This window comes from Mus pahari, chromosome 6 (genome assembly GCF_900095145.1).
Source record: "Mus pahari chromosome 6, PAHARI_EIJ_v1.1, whole genome shotgun sequence".
Lineage (NCBI taxonomy): Eukaryota > Metazoa > Chordata > Mammalia > Rodentia > Muridae > Mus > Mus pahari.
In genome coordinates this window covers 30,682,149-30,704,653 of record NC_034595.1, presented here as the reverse complement: position 1 = coordinate 30,704,653, position 22,505 = coordinate 30,682,149, and the positions used below count along the sequence as shown (strand labels likewise).

Below are 22,505 nucleotides of genomic sequence, written 5' to 3'. Positions count from 1 at the left end.
AAGAAGGAACAGTGGTCTGTTTCCTAATCTCAAGATTCTTAGTTCAGGATGGATTACCAATTTTACTTGATCTTCTAGTATATTCTGATATTACTTAAATTTGGATCCTGTCAGAGCTTAAGATGATGTTCCTTAAAAATGACAGAGTAATGTATTCTGCACTAGTCCATTTAGGCTGCTATAAAATGTACTATTAACAGAGTAGTCCATAAACAATAAATACGTGTCCCTCCCTCTACTGGAAGACAGAAAATCCCACACAAGTTCCTGAAAGATTTAGTGTCTGCTTATATGGAAACAAAATGCTGTATGTTCACACAGTTGTAGTAGAAAGGCAGCTTTCTGAGTGCCCCATAATAAGATGCTTTATTCTTTTCATGAGACTTTTTTTCTTCGTGAAAAATGTCTTCTAAAAGATGCTGCTGCCAAATATAATCAACTTTAAATGTTTGAAGGCAATATGTAGATTTGAGATGTTACAAATATTCAGCATATATTAGATACTTGAAATGAACCTTTTAAAACTAAGATGACTAAAAAACCTTACTGTGCTGAAAAGGAGGCCTAAATTTTGCTTATGATGGCAGTTTAGAAATGTGTGGACCGTGGGTAACTGGCAGTTTGAACTTCATTGACAGATGGACAGTGATGTTTGGAACAGCCTTCAGAGTGAGATGAACCTCGGTCCAGTCACCTACGGCAGATACCCATCCCTATTACACAAAGAATCAAAGAACATATGAGATATAGTCTATGTGTGTTTCTGTTCTTTTTTTCTTTGTTTTTGTTTCTTGAAACTGTTGTTCTGTGTAGTCCTGACTGTCCTGGAATTTACTCTGTATACCAAGCTGGCCTCCAACTCAGGGATCAGCCTATGTCTCACTCCAGAGTACTTAGATTAAAGGCACATGATACCTCTACCTCTGTTCCCATTCTTACATGAAACATTCTTACATTCTCTCATTATGTTATTGTAGGAAAGTTTTCTTATTTTCTGTCCAAGCCTTTCTTCAGACCCAAAATCTTAGCTCACAAGTTGTGTATGTATATATAGACAGAGAGAGAGAGAGAGAGAGAGAGAGAGAGAGAGAGAGAGAGAGAGAGAGAAGCATATAGAGAGAAACATCCCTTAGGGTACAGTCCTTAGTTGAGTGCTCCAGCAGTCCTCTGAAAGTCTTTGAACAGTCTTTGATTTACACTGTAAAGATCATCAACCAATGGGACGAAGCACATTTTATTGGCTTTGACCTTTTGCCATTTCCACATTTCTTCTTTTTAGAAATAATTCCTCAGTATTCTTGAATACTTTATTTGACTCTTAATGTCAGATTCTGTTTCTAGAAAATTAAATTTCAAACATACTTTCATTATGGACATTAAGGATAGAGAAGAATGTTTAATCTAAAACAGGAATGACTAGCTGTAAGAATTAGCAGAGGGTTACTCTAAGAGGCAGGTTTTCTTTGCATTCACTGTGAGATACTGCACAGGTCATTTTTATCTCATGTTGAAAGCACTTAGGTTTCAGCATTCTGCAACTGTTACTGATGATGTACCACTCGCCCATCCTCAGTGCATAGTACATCACTGTAGAGAGATGAAATGAATGGAAACATTCAAGATATTAAGTTTCAAGAAAATGTAAAGATGGGCAACTCAGTAAAGGAGAGACAACAGTTTTGAAGGCTGAGAGGATATTTGGGTCTGTCTTAGATAGGGTTTCATTGCTGTGAAGAGATCCCATGACCAAGTCAACTCTTACCAAAGACAACATTAAGTTGTGGCTGGCTTAAATTTCAAAGTCTCAGTCATATATTATTATGGCAAGAAGCATGGCAGCATGCAGGCAGATGTGGTACTATTGAAGCAGCTGAGATTTTTACATCTTGACCTGAAGGCACACAGGAGGAGACTCTCAAAGCCTATCCCAACAGTGACACAGTTCCTCTAAGGCCATATCTATTCTGACAAGGCCACACCTTCTAGCAGTGCTGCTTCCTATGGGCCAAGCATATTCAAACTACCACAGAGTAACAATGGGTGAATGTCCTAGGAACCTGCATCTTTTCTAATTTTCCCAACATTCATGGCTTATTTTAGTGAATGTTCTCAGAGACTTCCACTTTTCAAATTTTCCCAACATTTATGGCTTATTTTATTCTTTTGGTGTCTTCAAATTTACTCTGTCATCATACCCATTATAGATGAGAAACTTGAGACTTACAGATGGTTTTAATGCAAACATATATCACCTCAGAGAACCTTTTTCTACTGTAGATTACTACAACTACCTCAGCTTTATATAGGGCATCAGAATCGCACACCGCTCCCCAAAATACTCAGGGATCATCCTTACAGAGGGAGTAGAAAGAATGTAAGAGATGGAGTAGAAGGCATCTTCAGTAAAACATGACAGAGACAGCCATCATACAGATAAACTCACAGAAGCTTTCACCTCAGCTTCAAGGATTGAACAAGCTCTAGTCAGTTGACATCTCAGCATGGATCGTAAAGGGTTCTTGAAGTCCCTCTTCTAGATGTGGGGTTACTGACTATTGATGGCTACAGACAGAGGAAGAGTTGTTATTTTCCAGAGATGCAGCATCGGATAATCTTTGTTCCACTATACCCATGCACATACTGGTAGCAATAAGTGGAGTCAGTGTCCTTAAAACACATAACATGAAGTTAGCAGAAAAATGATGGTGGTTGGGGGAGAAAATGGAGAGGGGTGAATAGAGGTAGATTTAAACAAAATTCATTATTTGCATGCCTACATTCGTCAAATCAAGCAGCACACAACATATAAATGAATACCAGGTCTTTCTCAGATGTATAGATTTATATTCTCAGGCTGGAATCACCTAAGAAAAGGGAGATACTCCTCAGGAATGCCATAAATTGCCATAGCACGGCTAGAGTTATGTCTCTTTGAAATCTAAAGTTGTATTAGCATCAGTGTCTGATTCTTTCTGCAATAATAATGAAGGGTTTGTTATCTTGGTATATGTTACAAATTACATATAATCTCTGCTGGAATGAATCCTATTCCCAGCAGTTCAGCTTCATTTTATTACAAACTGAAACCTTTTAACCTTTCTCTTACCATTTAGCTATAAGCTAATTCTTGAATTAGAGTCTGACCAGAGATGAGAAGCTGCTCGCTAAAACTGTGGCTGAGCAACTGGGTCTCCTGATACAGTGTCACATCTCCTCAACAGTTATTAAGGAAGATTTTCCATTAATTAACAATTAATCACTAAGAAACAAGGGCTCCAGGAGAGACACCATTTTTTTCTATGTTGTACAATACTGCTACCATGAAATATTTGATGACATATAAGAACAAATGGTTATGAATTGATGTAATTAATGTTTCTCTTCCTGAGCAGAACAAAGCCGCAAAGTATATGCTCTCCATGATAGTTCCAGATGTGAAAATGCTTGTGGGAAATGTTTAGAAGCAGACACATGCTACTTTGCTTCCTAATTTCCTGGGTGATTTATTGGTTATTTGTTCACAGTTGGTTGCTTTCCAATGTTTGATGCACATTAACAGTGTCCTGAAGATCATTTGCATTTCTCCAGTGAGTTAGTATGCTGCTTTCCTCCCGTTGAGACCTTATAATTATGCTGAAACCTTTTGTCTGTGACATTGGCAGTTCTCCTGGAGTGCACACATCTCCCAGCATCCTACAGATGTTGCTCAAAGTTAATCTAGTGGCAAAGGATGCCTGGTTTTGTTCACATTCTGGAAAACAGTAGTGAGAATTCCAGCTACCATTTTTATCTTTGTCTTTAGAATGTGGTTAAGTTATTCAAATCCTCTGTGTGCTGCCTGACACCAGGTACACCACATGGTCAGTGGCTTAGATTGACTGTACACTGTATTTTTAGTTCCTTCAGATGTCTCACTTTCCAAGGCTTTCAGAGAACAGCTGAGCCCTCATGGTAGTGGCTGTGCTCCATGGATTCTCATTTTCAAGTACTTAAACTCCTATAGTGATTGATGCCATAGATGAAAATATATCAGTAGGCCTGATAGATGAAGTGGAAATTGTACAATTCTCCATTTAAAAGCTGCGTTGCAAAGAGTATCTTCTGTGTGTGATTGATAGCAAAGGTTTCTTTATCTTTAGGAGGAAATAAAAAGAACCGCTACATAGATGAATAAACCCCTTTCATTTAAGAGAAAACCCTCTCATACATATGTGATAATCTTGTCAGATACCACAAGTTTTAACGAAATTTATATAATGTTACATATAGTAATTAAATTTGGTTTATTTCTTATTTCATCTCCATGGGGAATGCTTACATTTGTGGTTTCAAAGATGTTTACGAGATGCTTTCTTCTCCACAGTTTCTTTCCCATACTTTGCTTTCCTCTCCCTCCACATCATTTCAGTTCATATGAGTTAGCGTGCTATGCATCTCTATTAGCTCATGATTGCCTAAAAGAATTAGAGAAATTGATTATTAAAATTAATATGAACCTATCTCTTTTAAATCACTATCAAAATCAAATAGCATGTTGTTCCTTAGATAGTACCAGGGACTAAGGAAGTTCATTGACAATGTTCTTCTTGGTTAAAAAAAAAAAAAGAAAAGAAAAGAAAAGAAAACTATTTGTCATTGTGTCTCCCTCCATTTGTTTTTCATATCCCAAGTCCTGTTTTTCATTCTGTAATTTTAAAAACTATTGGTGGTTCTCCAACTATTGGTAAACTCTATTTTTATCTGAAAAAAATGCTAAAAGATATCAGTTAATATATAATGCTACTATAAGGACACATGAGCTGTTCATTTTGCTTTTCAATCCTCTAAGAAGCACTTAAAGTTTATTCAGAAGTTGAGTTCTGCTTCAGATATGCTGAAGATTCTGTTTCATTCATTGGCTCTATTGTTTGGGGGCCTGTGCCAGAGCAGAACACTGTAACCGAGGAAGAAAACTTGTGTCAGAGTAGAGATCTTTTCTTCAGTATGGACGAGAAGTTAGGGAGGGAAAGGAGAAAGAAGGGAGAAAAAAAGGAAGGGAGGGAGGGAAGGATAGCAAAAAGAAGGTAAGAGATAGAGGAAAGGAGAGCACAGGAGAGACATAAACATAGCCAGAAAGAGAGGCAGAGGCAGAAGACAGTCTATGGTGCCAAAAATCCATTCATAATACTATCTCCAATAATCAAAAATTTTCTTAATATACCTATCATCTACTTTATTCCATTAATTACCAAGAACAACATAGGACAGGCATTGGAACAGATATTTGATTTGTAAACTTATGGGCACATTTAAAATACAAACCACCATCATTTTCTGTATAATTATGAGATCATAATATAAATTTCTACTATTCTCCCTTATCTGTATCAAACAGGAAGGAATGAGATGCCTTTAACTGATAGATCAAAAAGATTTACTACAAAATATTGTAGCATGAGAAAGTATCAGAAGAAGTAATGATTTACCCAATATCACAAGACCTTGGCCAATAAAATCATGTTTTTTAGTTTGAAATCTGGTGCTAAGATTATGTAATTTCAAAAACATAAAGCAAGAACCATTAGGCCATATTTTATTTCCAGTTAGTCAACCTAAATAAAAGATAAAATCCTTTCTACTTGCAAAAGTAACGTAATTCTCTACCAGTCCTTTATGCATCATTTATTGAAATATGTTGAAGTTCAATTGAAATTTTACAGAAGTTGAATTGTTTGCCTTTACTTAAGGAAAAAGATGACATATAGACTGCTGATTATTTTTCTGAAGTCACATTATACACCAGTGAAAATGCAAATGATCCAGTAATTGATCATTAATCAGATGTCTTTGTAGCAAGAGATGCAGTATAACTTACTCCTGGCCAGTAATACTAAACAACATTTTTTGTATATTAAAGAGGGTTTAGTTCCTTTCACGTCATTCTCTCTTATCTTTTTTGGGAGGTAGAAGACCAGCAGAAACTGCTTCTATCATGAACATATTGTTAACATGTTAAAAAATGCTATATAGTGTTTAATTATATATTAATGTACCCAAGTTTAGAATACTTTATATAGAAAAGAGATAATATGTGCACATACATTTTAGTTATAGCCCTGTCTCTGTCTTCAATAAACCAGAGGACAGCATTATTCTTCACTGGTGTATTAACATTATTCCAATGGGATATTGGTATTTATTACTAAGATAAATCTAATAGTGGTAGCATCCTATCATCAAACACTATTTGCTGAAAAGATGCTAGGTTTAACAATAAGTAATGTTCTTTTATGACTTCTAAGATGCTAAATTTAATTTATACTTTAATATGGGATTCCATTGCAATGTTTCTAATTAATTTGATGAAACAATTTATCAGTGTATTTTTCTGAGACTCATGTTTCAGGAAATATACTTTCAATGTAGGTAATCCCATGTGTAAAGAGTTTAAATTAATATAGTACATTTAAGCTAATAAAGAATGTGAACTCTCACTATGTGCACAAGACAGAAATGGGTTGAAACCAGACAGGTTCAAGCCACACAAGGCCCCAACCCTGAAAGGGTGATACGGATACAGGGTCGCATCCCTAACAAAATAGCTATTTGCAATTGATACCCACTGGAAAAGACAATCATGTGGTTGATCTGGGTTCTATTGTGAATCTCCCTTCTTAAGAATGTTGTGTAGATTTTCTAACACTTCGCAACTCAGCAAGTGGCCTTGCTTGGAAAGATGGTATTCTAAGAAGTAACAAAGGCAACAGAGATTGACAATGGGTCATGTACTATAATTGTCCTTTTTTTTTTTTATATTAAAGAGAAGTTTGGACATAGATATCACCTTAAATATTCAGGCAGAGATCAGGGTAACATATCTACAAGGTTTTTTTTTTTTTTTTTTTTTTTTTTAAAGAAACTTTTTTTATTAGATCTTTAATTATTCTCATTTTTGATCTAGCGCTAGATCTGGAATTAAAGACTCCTTTTGATGTGGGTACCTGCTTTTTTTTTTTTTTTTTTTAAAGCTTTTCAGTTTCATGGGGTACCATTTATCAATTCTTGGTCTTATAGCCTGAGCCATTTGAGTTCTGTTTAGGAAATCCCCTCACCGCCCACCTGCTTGACAATGAGTTCAAGGCTTTTTCCCATTTTCTCTTCTATTAAATTCAGTATACCTGGTTTTATGTTGAGGTCACTGAAGCACTTGGACTTGATCTTTGTGTTAAAATATGGATCTATTTTCATTTTTTTTCTACATACAGACTGCCAATTAGACCAGCATTGTTTATTGAAGAAGCTTTATTTTTTCCATTTTATATTTTTGGCTTCTTTTTCAAAGATCAGGTGTCCAAAAGTTTGTTTTTATTTCTTCATCTTCAAGTGTATTCCACTGATCAACCTGTCTCAATACCAATAACAAACCGATTTTATCACTATTGCTCTGTAGTATAGCTTGAAGTCAGGAATGGTAATTCCCCTAGAAATTCTTTTGCTGTCAAGAATTATTTTAGATATTCTGGGTTTTTGTTTTTCCATATGAAATTAAAAATTGTTCTTTCCATGACTTTGAAAAATTGTGTTGGGATTTTGAGGGGGATTGTGTTGAATCTGTAGATTGCTTTTGGTAGGATGGCCATTTTTTTTTTAAAGATTTATTTATTTACTTCATGTATGTGTGTACACTGTCGCTGTCCTCAGACAGACCGGAAGAGGGCATCGGATCCAATTATGGATGGTTGTGAGCCACCATGTGGTTGCTGGGATTTGAACTCAGGACCTCTGGAAGAGCAGTTGGTGCTCTTATACCCGCTGAGCCATCTCTCCAGCCCAGCCATTTTTACTATATTAATTCTACAAATCCATGAGCATGGGAGATCTCTCCATTTTCTGAGCTCTTCTTCGATTTCTTTCTTGAGAGACTTGAAGTTCTTGTCATTCAGATTTTTTACATGTTTGCTTAGAGTTAATACAAGATATTTTATATTATTTGTGACTATTGTGAAGGGTATTGTTTCTCTATTTTTTCTCAGCCTGTTTGTCATTCGTATAAAGGAAGGCTAATGATTTGTTTGAGTTAATTTTATATCGGGCCACTTTGCTAAAGTTGTTTATCAGCTGTAGAAGTTCTCTGGTAGAACTTTTGGGGTCGTTTATATATACTATCATATCATCTGCAAATAGTGATACCTTGCCAATTTATATCCCCTTGATCTCCTTTTGTTGTCTTACTGATAGCTAGAACTTTTAGTAGTATTTTGAATAGATACAGGGAGACTGAGCATCTGTTTTGACCCTGATTTTAGTGGGACCTCATAAAATTGTGAACCTTCTGTAAGGCAAAGGACACTGACAATAGGACAAAATGGCAACCTACAGATTGGGAAAAGATTTTTAGCAACCTTAAATGGGATAGAGGACTAATAACCAAAATATACAAAGAAGTTACACTCCAGAGAACTAAATAACCTTATTTAAAATGGTGTACAGAGATAAAGAATTCTCAACTGAAAAATCTGAAATGGATGAGAAACTCTTAAATAAATTTTCAACATCCTTAGTTATCAGGGAAATGAAAATTAAAATGACCCTGAGACTCCGCATCACACCACTCAGAATGGTTCAGATAAATAAACTCAGGTGACAGCAGATGCTGGCAAGGATGTGTAGAAAGAAGAACACTTCTTCATTCCTAGTGGGACTACAAGCTGGTAAAACCACTTTGGAAATCAATCTGGCAGTTCCCGAGAAAACTGGAAATAGTTCTACCATAGTACCTAGCTATATAACCCTTGGGCATATACCCAAAAGATACTCCAACATATACCAAGGACACATGCTCCATTATGTTTATAGCAGCCTTATTTTTAACACCCAGAAGCTGAAAAAACCCAGATGTCCCTCAACAGAAGAATAGATACAGAAATTGTGTTACATTTACACAAAGGAAGTAATACTCAGCTATTAAAAACAATGAATTCATGAAATTCTTAGGCAAATGGATGGAACTAGAAAATATCATCCTGAGTGAGGTAACCCACATGCAAAATAACTCACATGGTATGTTCTCACTGATAAGTGGATTTTAGCCCAAAAGCTCAGAATACCCATGATACAACCCACAAACCATATGCAGCTTAAGAAGAAGAAAGACCAAATTGTAGATGCTTAAATCCTACATAAAACAGAGAACAAAATAATCACTGGAGCTAGAGGGTGAGAAGAACCTGGGAGGGAGAGAACTAGGGAAAAGGGGGAGTAGGAGCAGGTATTTGGAAGGGACAGGAGACAAGTACAGAGGATCAGGAAACTGAACTGAAACAGGGAGCAGTGGGAGTTAGGAAACTTGCTGGACCCACTAGAAAGTCCCAGACTCCAGGGAAGCAAAGGCTCCCAAGACCCAACCTGGATGACTTTAGATGAAATACCAAACAGAGGGGAGATACAATCTTGAGAGACCACCTCCAGTAGATAGGCACAGCCCCCATATGAGGGGTGGGTCCACCCACGCATCTCAAAAAAATTAACCATAAATGTTCTTGTCCAAAAACAGGGACAAAAAATGGAACAGAAAGGTCATCCAGACACCACTCTATCTAGGAATCCATCCCATCTGCAGACACCAAAGCCCCACACTATTGCTGATGCCAAGAAGCACTTGCTGTCGGGAGCCTGATATGGCTCCTTGAGAGTTTATACCAGCATCTGAGCAATAGAGATGCAGATACTCGCAGTCAACCATCAGGCTGAGCCTGGGAACTCCAATGGAAGAGCCAGGGGAAGGACTGCAACCTAATAAGAAGAATAATATCAACTAACTGAACCACCCAAAACTCCCAGGGACTAAATCAGCAATCAAATTGTATACATGGAGGGAGCCAGGAATCCAGACACATGTAGCTGAGGATGGCCTGATGTTACATCAATGGGAGGGGAGGAAGCCTTGATGCCACAGGGTAGGGGGATGCTAGAAGGGTGAATGAAGCAGGAGTGGGTAAATGGGTGGAGGCACACCCTCATAGACACAAAGGGGAAGGAGGAGAGGCGGGATGGGATGCGGGAGTTGTGGAAATGTAACTGATAAAGAGGACATCATTTAAAATGTAAATGAATAAAATGATTAATAAAAATTAAATAAAATATATTTAATTTTCTAATATGCAAAATTTCAGCATTATCAGAAAAGTAATACAGTATGTTCATATTTTATTGGAAATTATTGGAAGACTTTGTTGTTTTTGAAACCTAGGAATGTTAGTCTTTTCGCTTATAGGCTCTAACATGACACTCAACTTATGTCTTTGGCTAATACTGCCTATTTTCCATCTAGGTTTTCTCATTAAGCAGGAAACACTTTTCACAAAGAGGGTATTTCAGATATGAAATGTGATGTCTCTGTGGCTTTGAGATTCACAATCTTACTTGGGTAGATTCACCCTGAAAAGTGATTTCAGATATGGTAACTGTGGATATTGTGATGCTTAGCAAACTTAGGGTGGCACCTTCCTTCTCTAGAGATTCATTACAGCATACTGAATAGAATTGCTATGTCCCATTATTGGGACATATTTAAGTCAAATTGTGAGCTGTAATATGTTAAAATATATTATACGCTTGAATGAAAGAAGGGTAAAATATGTGCTGATCCTGTCGTTTTCCTTCTACCCTGGCATTCTAAGCCTGGGGATGCTGCAATACACCACTGTCATGCTTAGGAAATGCACAGTCAAGATAATAAATTGAAAAATAAATCTGAAATGATTAAATAAGTTGCATTTCTGTGTTGATTGCATTAATAGCTACCCGAGATGGCAATCAACCTAATGGCCTTGTATCAAATTGACCCAAAATTATATTTTTATTATCTCATTTATAGAAACTTTCCCAAATTAAATATTTGTTAACTATTTTAAACTACTTTGTAAAACTCTGTTTCAGTAATTATATTTTCTGTGTTTTATTCCTAAGTATATATACATATAATTATATATATATATATACTTAGAAAGGTATATTTATGCTCTCATAAACAAGCTCATTTTAGGAATTTAGTATGTTTATATGAATATGTGTATAAATATAAATAGGTTGAAAGATCATAATTAGGAAAAGCAATTTTTATTTTGAAAATAGGTTTAATTTTTGGAATTATAATGACTGTTGAATGTCTTGGAAGAAGCAATAAACAAAAAATCAGACTAAATCTCTGGTCAGACCTAGGGAAGTAGTCACACATGTGGAAAATATATTATGATTAACCCTCCTTCCCATTTTCATTCAAACTTCCCACAATTCTTTTTCTACTGTGATCATAATACCTGTACCAGCGAGGCTGGATGAATTTCTGATCAACAGTCAATTAAACACTACGTTTTTCACTCTTAGCTCTGAAGTGTTATTATGTTGATGGCATATATAACAATTTGTGCTAGCAGTACAAAATTGAGTTCAGCAAAATATTATTGGTTGTTGACCCCAGGCCAGCCTGACATATTCCCTTACAAGTAGTTTTACTGACTTTTAAAATAATTGGTTTATAATATGTTTCTCTTTAGCAACCAGTGTATATTGTGTTTAAGCAAAATTACTTAATTAGCATAATGTCTGAAATTAGTTTCCAAAAATGCTGATAGATAAGGATACAGCTGTGATCATGAACTGTACTCTTCAATCAACAGAGTTAAGAAACATCTATCTAGTCTTCTCTCACAGGTAAAAGTTTTGTCCTGATTTGAATTCATGACACCTCTTATCAAGGGATATTTGTCAGTTTGGTTGGATTGTTGTGCATCGGGTTCAAGAAGCAGCTTTAAATTACAGGATTCATATTTTAGTTATTTTCTCCATCTTGCCTAAAGGCAATGTGGAGCAAATTTTCATTCCATTTCTGGCTTATAATAAGGGTTAAAAATAAAATTCTACAGTGATTTTTTTCAACAGTTCATTGTATTTCAATCTGAAAACACATGTCAGTGGGAGATGACTAATAATTTAGAACTCTGAGAAAAAAAATGAATAGGGAATGAACTCTTAAGTTAGTTAACACTTACAAATGGGCACAGAGTATAAGTATTTTAAAATAAATAATAAAATTATTATGAAAACTGATTTCTAAATTTTATACCAATACAGATTTTATTGTATAAACGACTAAGCTTTAATATAAAGCCCTCTGAATTTAACTAAGATAGATTAGATTTATGATGTTTTCTTTTAAAGCCTTACATAGCAATTAAAGTTAAGCAATGACTGCATAGTAAGTATCAAACCATACTTCAAATCCTTTCAGTGAACTAATGAAATATTCATGCTGTTTTATAATAGAGCAGAGCTGATGCAGAAGTGCCAAGGGTTGGCAAGGAACGGTATTCTTAGTAGTATACCGGTATATGCATTCGGGTGATATGTAACTATGACTACAACTAGATCACATTGGTCATTTCAGGAACAGATTTATTATCTCTTAAAGATATAAAATAATTTTAAATCTTACATAGAAAACTATAGTTTGTACTTTAAGAAATAATTGGTCTTGGGCATTAGTTTCCCAGTTGGCATGTTCATAGAAAGGGTTGAAAACTGTGAGGGAAAATGCTTTAATGCAATAATTATGTAAGTTAATTATACCAATTAAAGATTTCAGTTTAATCTTCTTGGAGAAAATATAAATTGAATAAAACAGTCAATGAAAACAATCTCAACATCATTATTCTTTTTATTAATAACAGTCTCTTTTTGTCATGTATCCATCTTAGAAAATTGTTAAACTATAGATAAACTATATATTATATCTTGTATTAAACGTATAGAAGCTACATTACTGCAATAGTTCATAGCAGCATCAAACATAATTGTTTACCTGTGCTAGTGAGTTTACTTCTATAATCCTGTAACTGTCAAGATGAAAATAAAATTGAGCAATAACAATTAATGAACTAAAAGTCATGTAAGTTGTAGTAGTGTATTTAAACTGTTTCCTTATATGATTTCTTTCTCACATATACATAAAACATACAATATTTAGATTCATTTCAAATAATCAATAGATTTAATTGAAGGAGTATTTGTTTTAAATATGTAGAATTGTGATACTTTTGAAGTTAAATGAGACATTATACATGGAATTTCTTCTGATTCAACACCTGAGTATTTCTGGCTTCTCACAGATCAAATTTACCGTTGGGCAGAACCCCTCTTGAATATTGTAAACACTCTGCTCACATTTTGTCTGTCTCTTCCTTCAATATAATTTTTGTGCAAGACAGAAGTGGAGGGAGTTACATTTTTCTACTCATATTGGCATTTAAAATATGAGTGTGTTTTCTAATTTTGAACGGGATCAATTTAGGTAATGAAACAGTATAATTAAGTCTGACATTATACTACAAAGGATACAGGTAAAAGAAGCATATGGGAAAATTCCCGTCTTGTATCTTTGGGTCAATGTGTACTGCACATTAATGTTTAATGGTTTCTTTTTTTATTTCGTTCAATTTTATCACTCATGAACATGAGCAAGTAATTGCAGAAACTGGAGCCAGGCAAGCTTTTCCATACACCTCTGCCAGTGCAGTGACCTGCAACACCCCTGGTATTTCATACCTTGGCCTCTGCTAAGTGGAGTCTGCCAGTCATTTTAAATTGTGCCAAAGCTGCATAGTGGTTTTATGATGTGAAAAACATCCATTAAGTTCTAGTTGGTGTCTCCATACCACATCACACTACTAGTAAACAAAGCCAATTCCAGCTGCAGCCTTGAGAGCTGAGGATTTAGAAAAATAAACAACAACTAAAAAGAATAGATGAAATTTTTTTAAAAAGACAAAATAAAGCATAAACAATGAAATGGCTTAACAAATAAAACTTAAAAAATACTACATCATTCAGATTTTCTTAGAATTTTTTTAATAACAATGTCCCCAGAGTTCCTTTATTTTAAACTTCCTGAGAAGCTCATTAGGAAGTGTTTAGGGTGGGGAGGGATGTATTCCTATACAAAGGCCTTTACAACTTCTTTTCTAACAAGTGAAAATAAGACTTCATCAGATAGCAATCTGACAGAAGATACATTTGTACCAATCCTAACTACTGGGTCGTCTCCATCTACATCCTGTTTAATTTACTTAAAATGCTGAGGCTAATAAATGGAAAAAAATCAAGAGAGCTTTCATTGAGTGTCAACTCCTCAGGAATACATTGAGTCAATGGCCACAGATTTACCAGTAATACACATTTCTTATGTATAAACACAGGTGTGAATAAACAATAGAAGAGACTAATTATTCTGGTAGTAAATTCATGAGCAGTCATAGAGTCTTAGGTTAAGATAATATTTCAATAATTATTTTATGGCCTAAAATATTATAATATATGAAACAAGCAGACACTTCAGTGTGTCTAAGAACTCAGAGAACATACTTTATCAACACACCTGTATGAGAGGTGGTAATAAAAGATAATTGACTGTTCTGGTTTTTGTATTTTGTCCTCGTCATACAAGATTCAGAAGGATGGAGGTGGTTTTGGCAGGCACATTAATTTTAACATACCTTAGGAGTGATGTCCCAGCCTCACTGACTTTCACATTGATTACTAACTGAAGACAACTGTATGTATTAATTTAGTTTGCTTAACTGTTCTGAGTTAGTGAGTATGAGCATAAAGTTAAGCTCCACATTGTGATTAGCATAACTGCTGGTAGCCATGCATTGTGTTGTACAACAGCAACCCCTCACTTACTGAACTTATGTGGAGTTATTGCTAGTACTGTACAGCTAGCATCACATAGTAAGCATAAGGTTAACCTGCACTGAATAGAACAACAAACTGTCTCAACAATCCAGAAAAAAATATTAATATAATGTTATATATAATATAATATCTGTATAATATGATATATATTCATTGTTACACATGTATATAGTGATGACTTTTGCAGTAGGTAATTTCTGTCAATCAAAGGAATCCCTGAGCTAAATTTGCTTGGCCTGCCAAGATTGATCATCCCATATCAACAACTAGAGGTAAAAAGAATAAGCACCAGGTCAAGAGAGAGAGAGAGAGAGAGAGAGGGAGAGAGAGAGAGAGAGAGAAGAAGAAGGAGGAGGCAGAGGAGGAGGAGGAGGAGGAGGAGCCTTATGAGATTATTTTTTGCAGCACTTTGTGTTTGAACCAGGATAAGACAGCCAATATTCTTAAAGTTTACAACTGTTTTTTAACTCTAAATTCACACCAAAGGAGGAAGCAACTAAGTTCATTTATTTATCTAATTTGTCTGTAGGTAATGCAAGAAGTGAAGTGAGAGAGTTGGGGTTTCAAAGCTGTCAGAAAACATCAAAGGTAGTGTTTAAATGTCTATCATAAACAATATTAACAAACTAACGTGGCACTGAAAGGAATATCAGTACTTCCACCATCAGAACTAAATGCAGGATCAGATTGAAGAGCAAGCGATATCCCAGTGCCTCTGGAGCAGCATTATTCTAAATGGAGAACACAACGGTTCTTGAAATATGTCAGTATTGGACACCATTCTCTGACTTATTTAAGGATGCCTCCAAGTAGACAAAGGGACCTCGTAGTAGCTGCATATGAAGGTTGTGATGCTAAGTATGACAAATGGTAACAGGGATGATAAAATGGTTTTATTCATTGAATGTTTACTGTCTGGCAAAGAGTGTATTACATACTCTAGGAAAATTTCTCATCTCTTACCCCTAATTAGTTGTTGCCCAAAGTACAGGCTGATAAATTAAGGGATGAAGAGTATGGTTAAAAACTGAAGAATCAAGATTTTAGCACTAGGTAAGAATAACTCAGATGAGAATTAAGTGAGATCTGAAAGAGAAGTAGGTTGTGTTAATCAACATTAGAAATGATTTATGTCTTTCTACACTTAGTAGAAAGACTACTTCTTTTTTCTTTGTTCCTCTACTTTTATCATAATTGCATTGCAAGCAGAAGATATTTGTGTTGTGGAAAAAAACTGAAATTTTTGGCAGACTTCACGGTTGACCTTAGTTAGGACAATGCACTTGCCTTTTTAATTTGTAGATTTAATTTTGTTCCTCCCTCAAAGGTTTGTTCTCTAATGTATGCTCACATGTATGCTCCTATACCTTCACAGTTACCTAATAATCCTATATTCAAGTTAAAAAGAGAAACAAAAACAAATGACACTCAATAATTAGCTGCCACTGTATTGAAAGTTTTATGTTAATGAAGGTAGCAGAAATTAAGACTCTTTAAATATATTCTTTGAGGCTATATATTATGATTCAAAATAAAGATAAGGAATTTGATTTAAAAGGTCTATATCCTCAGGACATAATTTAAAATATGTTTGTTATACATTTGAATAGAAAAGAATACCTCAAGTGTTTTATTAACTGATTATAAAAGGCAAACAGGACAAGTGAATCAGAGCATTTATTAGGCACACCCTATTTAGAGAATAATTCACCAAGTGGGGTAAGCAAAGTGGGTATATATATATATATATATATATATATATATATATATATATATGCACAAGTGTACATGAAAGGCCACGTGAAAATGGTCACAGATAAGAGTCAACATATATTTTAAAGGTTGCAAAAACATGTGCAGAATGTTAATTAAAGCATCCTGTACGTAACTGATTTTTATTCAAGACTAAAAGAAAGAAAAATGTTCAAAATTAATAAAAGGTGTGAAAGTTAGCTGATCAATGTTTTTCTTTAAGAACAGAATTAATCTGGCATCTATTTCTAGCATCCCTCTGGGAAACCCTTTTTGTGTGTGTGTGACACAGTGCATCTTTCTCACCTCCCATGCACTGGATACTCATTAGCAAAGACAGGATAGTCAGTTCATCACTTACATCTGAATACATTAATTAGGTAGGGATAAACAGTATATTTCAAGGCAGAGCTCATTCAAACATTAATTAAGATCATTAAGTGAATTAATCCTAATTCAATTTTAGTTAAGCCTAAACTGAGATGTAAGCATTTCTTCATGACCTTAATGAGAACAGGGTGGTTTTCTATAGTAAACACCCACGAATTTTATTTACGAATGCATGCTATACATTGCCATCAGAATATTTGGCAAATGTGTCTGGTCTGGAGTCTGACCATCAGGATGCTCCTGTTTCTACGACACATTAAAGGTGCTGATCTGTTGAGCATATCCAGCAGAGATCTCTAATAGATAACATCACATATAAGAATAACAAAACATTAAATGCTTATTTTTGTTTAAGGTAAATACATTTTAATTGTGAAGGATTTCCAAGAAGTCAAATGAGAAATCTTGTATATTATAGTAAAATATATAGAATATGGCTGTCCTTGCAAGCTTACTGAAGATGTGTTCAATGAGGCATGAAGCATGCTTAGCTAAATATTTGAAAAAAAAAAAAGTTTAAACATGTCATTTACAGTATGTGGATAGGAAAAAGGATGAAGAAGGGGGAAATAAAGGCTTGGTAGGTGAGAAAAATATCAGTAAAATTCATCAGAGTTTGAATACTGAGTGTTTTTACTTAAATGCCCAACCTTTGTGCTGTTATGGCTTACAAATCGATTTCTTTATAAAAATAACTTTAGCATAACATATTTATACCTTTAAAATAAATTCAGAAATATAAATGGAAAATAAACAGAAGAGGGTGTTGATCTGTTTAACAAAATTTTGAATCAGAACTAGCATTAACAAATAAATTACTTGAAATATGAATGAACACAAGCAGTTTACGGAAAAGAGTGGACTGGAACTTATGTTGCTTCTAGAGGGTGAACTATTTCGCTTTGGGAGAATAAAAAACTATTTAGGCTTAAATGGAATTTCCTTCACATAAAAAAAAGTGTTCAATCACACAATTTTGTTTAGTAATTTCTCTGCACATCTCTATTTGGATATGGTAGCCTCATATTAGAATTCTGTCTACAGAGTTATCATTCTCCAAAGTGGTAGGCTCTTCCAGAGTTAGAAAAGAAAAGACTCAGTGAGATACTTTGAAGTCTTTCAACAATCTAGCTTTGCAGCTCTCATTTGAAATAGCTTCACTACCATAGCAGTGATATTAATATAGATGATGGGCAAGTAGCCAGAAACATAGTTTTGCCAATTACTGATAAGATATGAAAAGAATTGGCTTTATCATGAAACATTGCATGCTCTGATTGTATCATCCGTGGCTCACGTAGAATATGAGGTAAGGTATATCCACTCTGCAGCTAATAAGACATCTGTGTTCTGCTCAAGTCTGTTCTCTGAGGTGTACCCTGGGCTTATGAAAGCAAGGCAAGCAATGTAAGCAATGCAAGCAGTGGAACCTGATTTTATTGTGAGCATTGTCTTTGTTGGTGAGTGTGGAAATATATGATTTATGCCCTGAACTGCTTGGCTCCTGTCTAATATGGCAGTCAACACACTGACCAGACCAGTCAGTGGGGAGCAGACATGAACAAAATCACCTGTGATTTTTTTTGTTTAGGATAAGGATGTGTCTGTACTTAAGGATGAAAAAGTGGACTTTTTTCATTAAATTAGTTTCTATTTAAAAATAGTTTGTAGAAAAAGAGCTAGTAAACGAAGGGGTAATGAGGAGGGGAAAACACAAGAGACCCAAGAAAGCAAGCAAACGAGTTTGGGGGAAGGATTCTGAAGCCACCTACATTTCAGTATTCAGTTCTGTGCACCACTGCCAGCCCTGATAATCGATCCAGAAGTTATACCGGATCCAGGAGTTATAGTACCAGAGCAAATATCTGGAGCTTGTTATGATTCATCCCTAGATTTTCCTCTGGAGTTCTAATTCTGAGGACTCATAATTGACACATGGATCTGAGCAATAACTCAGCTCCACTCTATTTACAAGTCATTTTATTGTGACAGAATCGCTAACCTCAGGAAACCAGTTATATTTCCCTCACTGTTATTATTCCCACAAATCCTTGTATTTGATTTTTGAAGTCTAAAACCAACAATTCCGTTTGAAGACAAACACACCTGTGTGAATGTCACGTCTGCCTTCTTGCTGTGTGACAACGGAGGCTATAAAAGAGTAAAGCGGTATCCTGGGACAGATTACAGCATTTGCTTGGATTCATCTACAACATGGCAAGTTGCTGTTGGATGTCAATTTTCAACTAGGATTGTACAGTTTCTTAAAGGCACAATGATCTACCATTTTCTCTCTCCATGAAGCTGTTTCTTTGATGCAGGAAGGCAAGTGACTTTATTTTTTCCATTAAATTCCTGCTAAATAGCACTGTGGCTTGGTTATTGGTCTTTTATTCTCAAGGCTGTAAACATTCTGTCTGTGGTGAGTTGATAGTTCCATCTTATGGGAAACAAGATGCATTTTCTGCCTATTAGCTAAATGTGTTTTTTGAGCCTCTTCTTGTTTTTATTTTTTTAAGATGTTGGCATACAGCAAATTCACTAGATCAAAAACAAATGGCAGTCTGAAAAGTCACACAGCTGTAAGTAGATGTAAATTTTATAATGAAGTAGCCCTGTGTTATAAAATATTTAGTTTGTTTAAGAGAGCAAATGAGTAGTTAAAATGGCTTTCTATGCAGAAATTTGAGAACCGTCAAGTAGAAGCAAGCAGAAATAAAGTAAGGGTTTAAATTTTTTCCTTGATTTTTTTTCTTGTAAGGCTAACTGAAATCCAGCATCCTCCATTAAAGCACCAATCTGCTGCAGAGTGGATGAATTTGTGATAAATGGTCCCTTGAGCTTTATAAAACATATTCTCCATAAAACAAGCCACAATATGTTTCTCCACATTAGTCAGTCAGTGACACCCAGACTGCAGCAGCCAGTCCAGTGTCGGTACCTGCCATCCCCAAGCTGTAAACAACTCTGTGTTTATTGCAGCTAAGCTGCACATCCATTTCAAGGTTTGCAGCAGTAAAAGGCCGACTGCCTAGATAAACTGGAGTGGGCTGCAGTGTTGTTGTTTTGTTTATTGCTATTTTATTGCAGTGGTCAAATAGTTCCTTTTAGACCAGACACCAGTTTTCTGCCATCTGCACAGTGTCAGAAAACTTGTGTGAACTGAATAACTGTGAAAAATATTTATAATGAGAAGACTAATTAAGTGAAATTAGAGAAGAAACACAGATGATTAATCACAGATAAAATGATTCCCTCTTCCTCCTCTTTTTAGTCTTTTTCCTCTTTGGTGCTAACATTTGCTAGGGGTTTGATGGGCATCAATTCTATCTGCCTACCTCTCAATGACCTTGTTATGTTAAATGTTTACACTTTGACTCATAAAATTCATGTCTAGATACTTATGAATAATTTAACCACGTTTTTAGACCGAAGTGTTATAAACATTCAAACATAACACAAATATCAAAACACTTTTGTTTTCAAGTATGTTTCTGAATTAGCATGTTTAAAAATAAAACTATAAAGTTGTTTTTAAAAATAGAATGATATTTTTGAGAAAGTTTATAATGGATGAGGTAATATTTCTTCTTTGGGGTAAAAAATCATTCCACTTTAGTTTGAAAGAAGATTTCTCAAAGATGGTTATGCTGTATTTTGAGGATTGAATTTGAAAGTAGTGTGCATGAGCACATTTTGATATATTTTTAGAAATCTGATATTAAAATTTAAAAGGTTTATCTAAATACAGGAAGATTTTTACCTTGTTCATCAAAGCATAAATCTGTCATGTCCTTAAATCATTTGTTGGTGTTAAGGTTCTTCCTTAACACAGTTTGCAGTAGAGTTCCTGAAATTAAAGATAATATATCAAAATTTTTGTTTAATGGATTTCACTATGTCACATTTTATTAAAAAATCAAACTTCATTTATAAATTTTCCTGGAAAAATCCTAATTGAACAATTTTAATTCCAAATTCTTATTGAAAAATCATTCAATTTGCTGCAGTCTTAAATTTTGAACAAAAAGAAAACAACCCCATTTTTATAATAAAAGGGGTAGCTAATACATAGATGAAATTATATATGAAGTATGGCTTTCAAACCAATATGTGAAGTTCTTTATTTAGCATTTATAATGTTTATTGTTATCGACTGTTTTGGAATAAAAAATACACAAGACATCAGTGAGGTACACCTTGAGTATGCCTATCAGGGATTATCCCTGAGAAGTTAACAAAGGACAGCGAACTCAGAAATCCACCTGCCTCTGCCTCCCAAGTGCTGGGATTAAAGGTGTGAATCACCACTGCCCAACTACTTTCAATATTTTTAACAATTAATTTATATATAAATTGCCTACCTATGCATGGGTAGATGAATATATATCTGAAAATTTTTCACAGTATTCTATATAGTTGTGTGTTTAAGAATAAATGAAAACTCCCAGGTGTGAGGTATATAGTCATGGAGCCACATGCTGATCAAAAACCAAAAGGTTATTTATAAAACAGTTTTCATTTTGTGAAGGGATAAATCTTGCTATTTAGATGAGGTTGGCCATGATAGTAGTACGGCTATAGATAGAACTTGTTATTTAGAGAGTAAGTTGTTGATGCAATGTTTTAAAATAAATAAGTCACGCATATTTAATTAAGGGATAGTCATATCACCACGGTGGGCTCTGGAATAGACATTAAAAATTTCTGAAAACACTTCATAACATTAGAGAAGGCCATCTTCAAATTATTTTTCTTTTTATCTCATTATTAAGTTATTTATTTACTTTACACTAACTGTTACATATGTGCAGATGGGCTAGGTCCATCCTATGTATGGCCTCCTGCTGGCAGTTTAGTCACTATGAGCCCCTATGGGACCAAGATATTTGATTGCTGTAGGTTTTCTTATAGTGTATTTGACCCCTCTGCCTCCTTCAATCCTTCCTCCCCCTCTTCCCATAGGCTTCCCCAAACTAAGTTGATGTTTGGCTGTGGGTCTCTGCATGTTTATATTACTTGCTGAGTGAAGCCTCTCTAATAACAATTATGCTAGGTGCCTTTCTGCAGGTGTAGCAGAATATCATTAATTGTGTCAGAGGTAGTCTCCTTCTTAAAGCATGGATCTCAAGCTGGGTCAGTCATTGATTCGTCTTTCCCTCAAATTCTGCTCCATCTTTCATCCTTGCCCATCTTGTGGGCTGGACGAAGTGTGTATCTAAGATTCTGTGGCTGGGTTGGTTTCTCAGTCCCAAGACTGAAAGTCTTGCATGATTTCAGAAGATAGCCAATTAAGGCTCCATATTCCCCATTACTAGGAGTCTTAGTTATCACACTCATGGATTCCTGGGAGTTTCCATTATTCTAGGATTCTAGTTCATTCCAGAGATGCCTCCTCCTCCCCTCCAATCTAGTTGTCTCACTCAGTATTCCCTCTCCATCCCCTTCCCACCTCATTCCACCTCCTCTGATTCCTACCCCTCCCTCACCCAGTCCCCTCTCTCCAACCACTCCGGATGTCTAATATTTTTCATTTGAAGTGAAATTCAAACATCACCACTTGAGCCTGCCATGTTACTTAGCTTCTTTAGGTTGCAGTTTGTAGCATGGTAATCTTGTAGTTTATGACTAAT

The 22,505-nt window shown here is 35.1% G+C and overlaps 1 protein-coding gene across 46 annotated transcripts in view; it reads left to right on the top strand.

Annotated features, from left to right (window-relative positions):
- Window positions 1-22,505, top strand: part of Ptprd (protein tyrosine phosphatase receptor type D) — a 2,152,432-nt gene that overhangs the window by 61,990 nt on the left and 2,067,937 nt on the right. Inside the window, exon 2 of one of the 46 annotated variants that reach the window (XM_029539512.1) lies at window positions 15,260-15,318. The exons of the other annotated variants lie outside the window; for them this stretch is intronic. The gene's annotated coding sequence lies outside the window, so the exon portion shown is untranslated. The remainder of the gene's footprint in view (window positions 1-15,259; window positions 15,319-22,505) is intronic. 46 annotated transcript variants of the gene reach the window in all.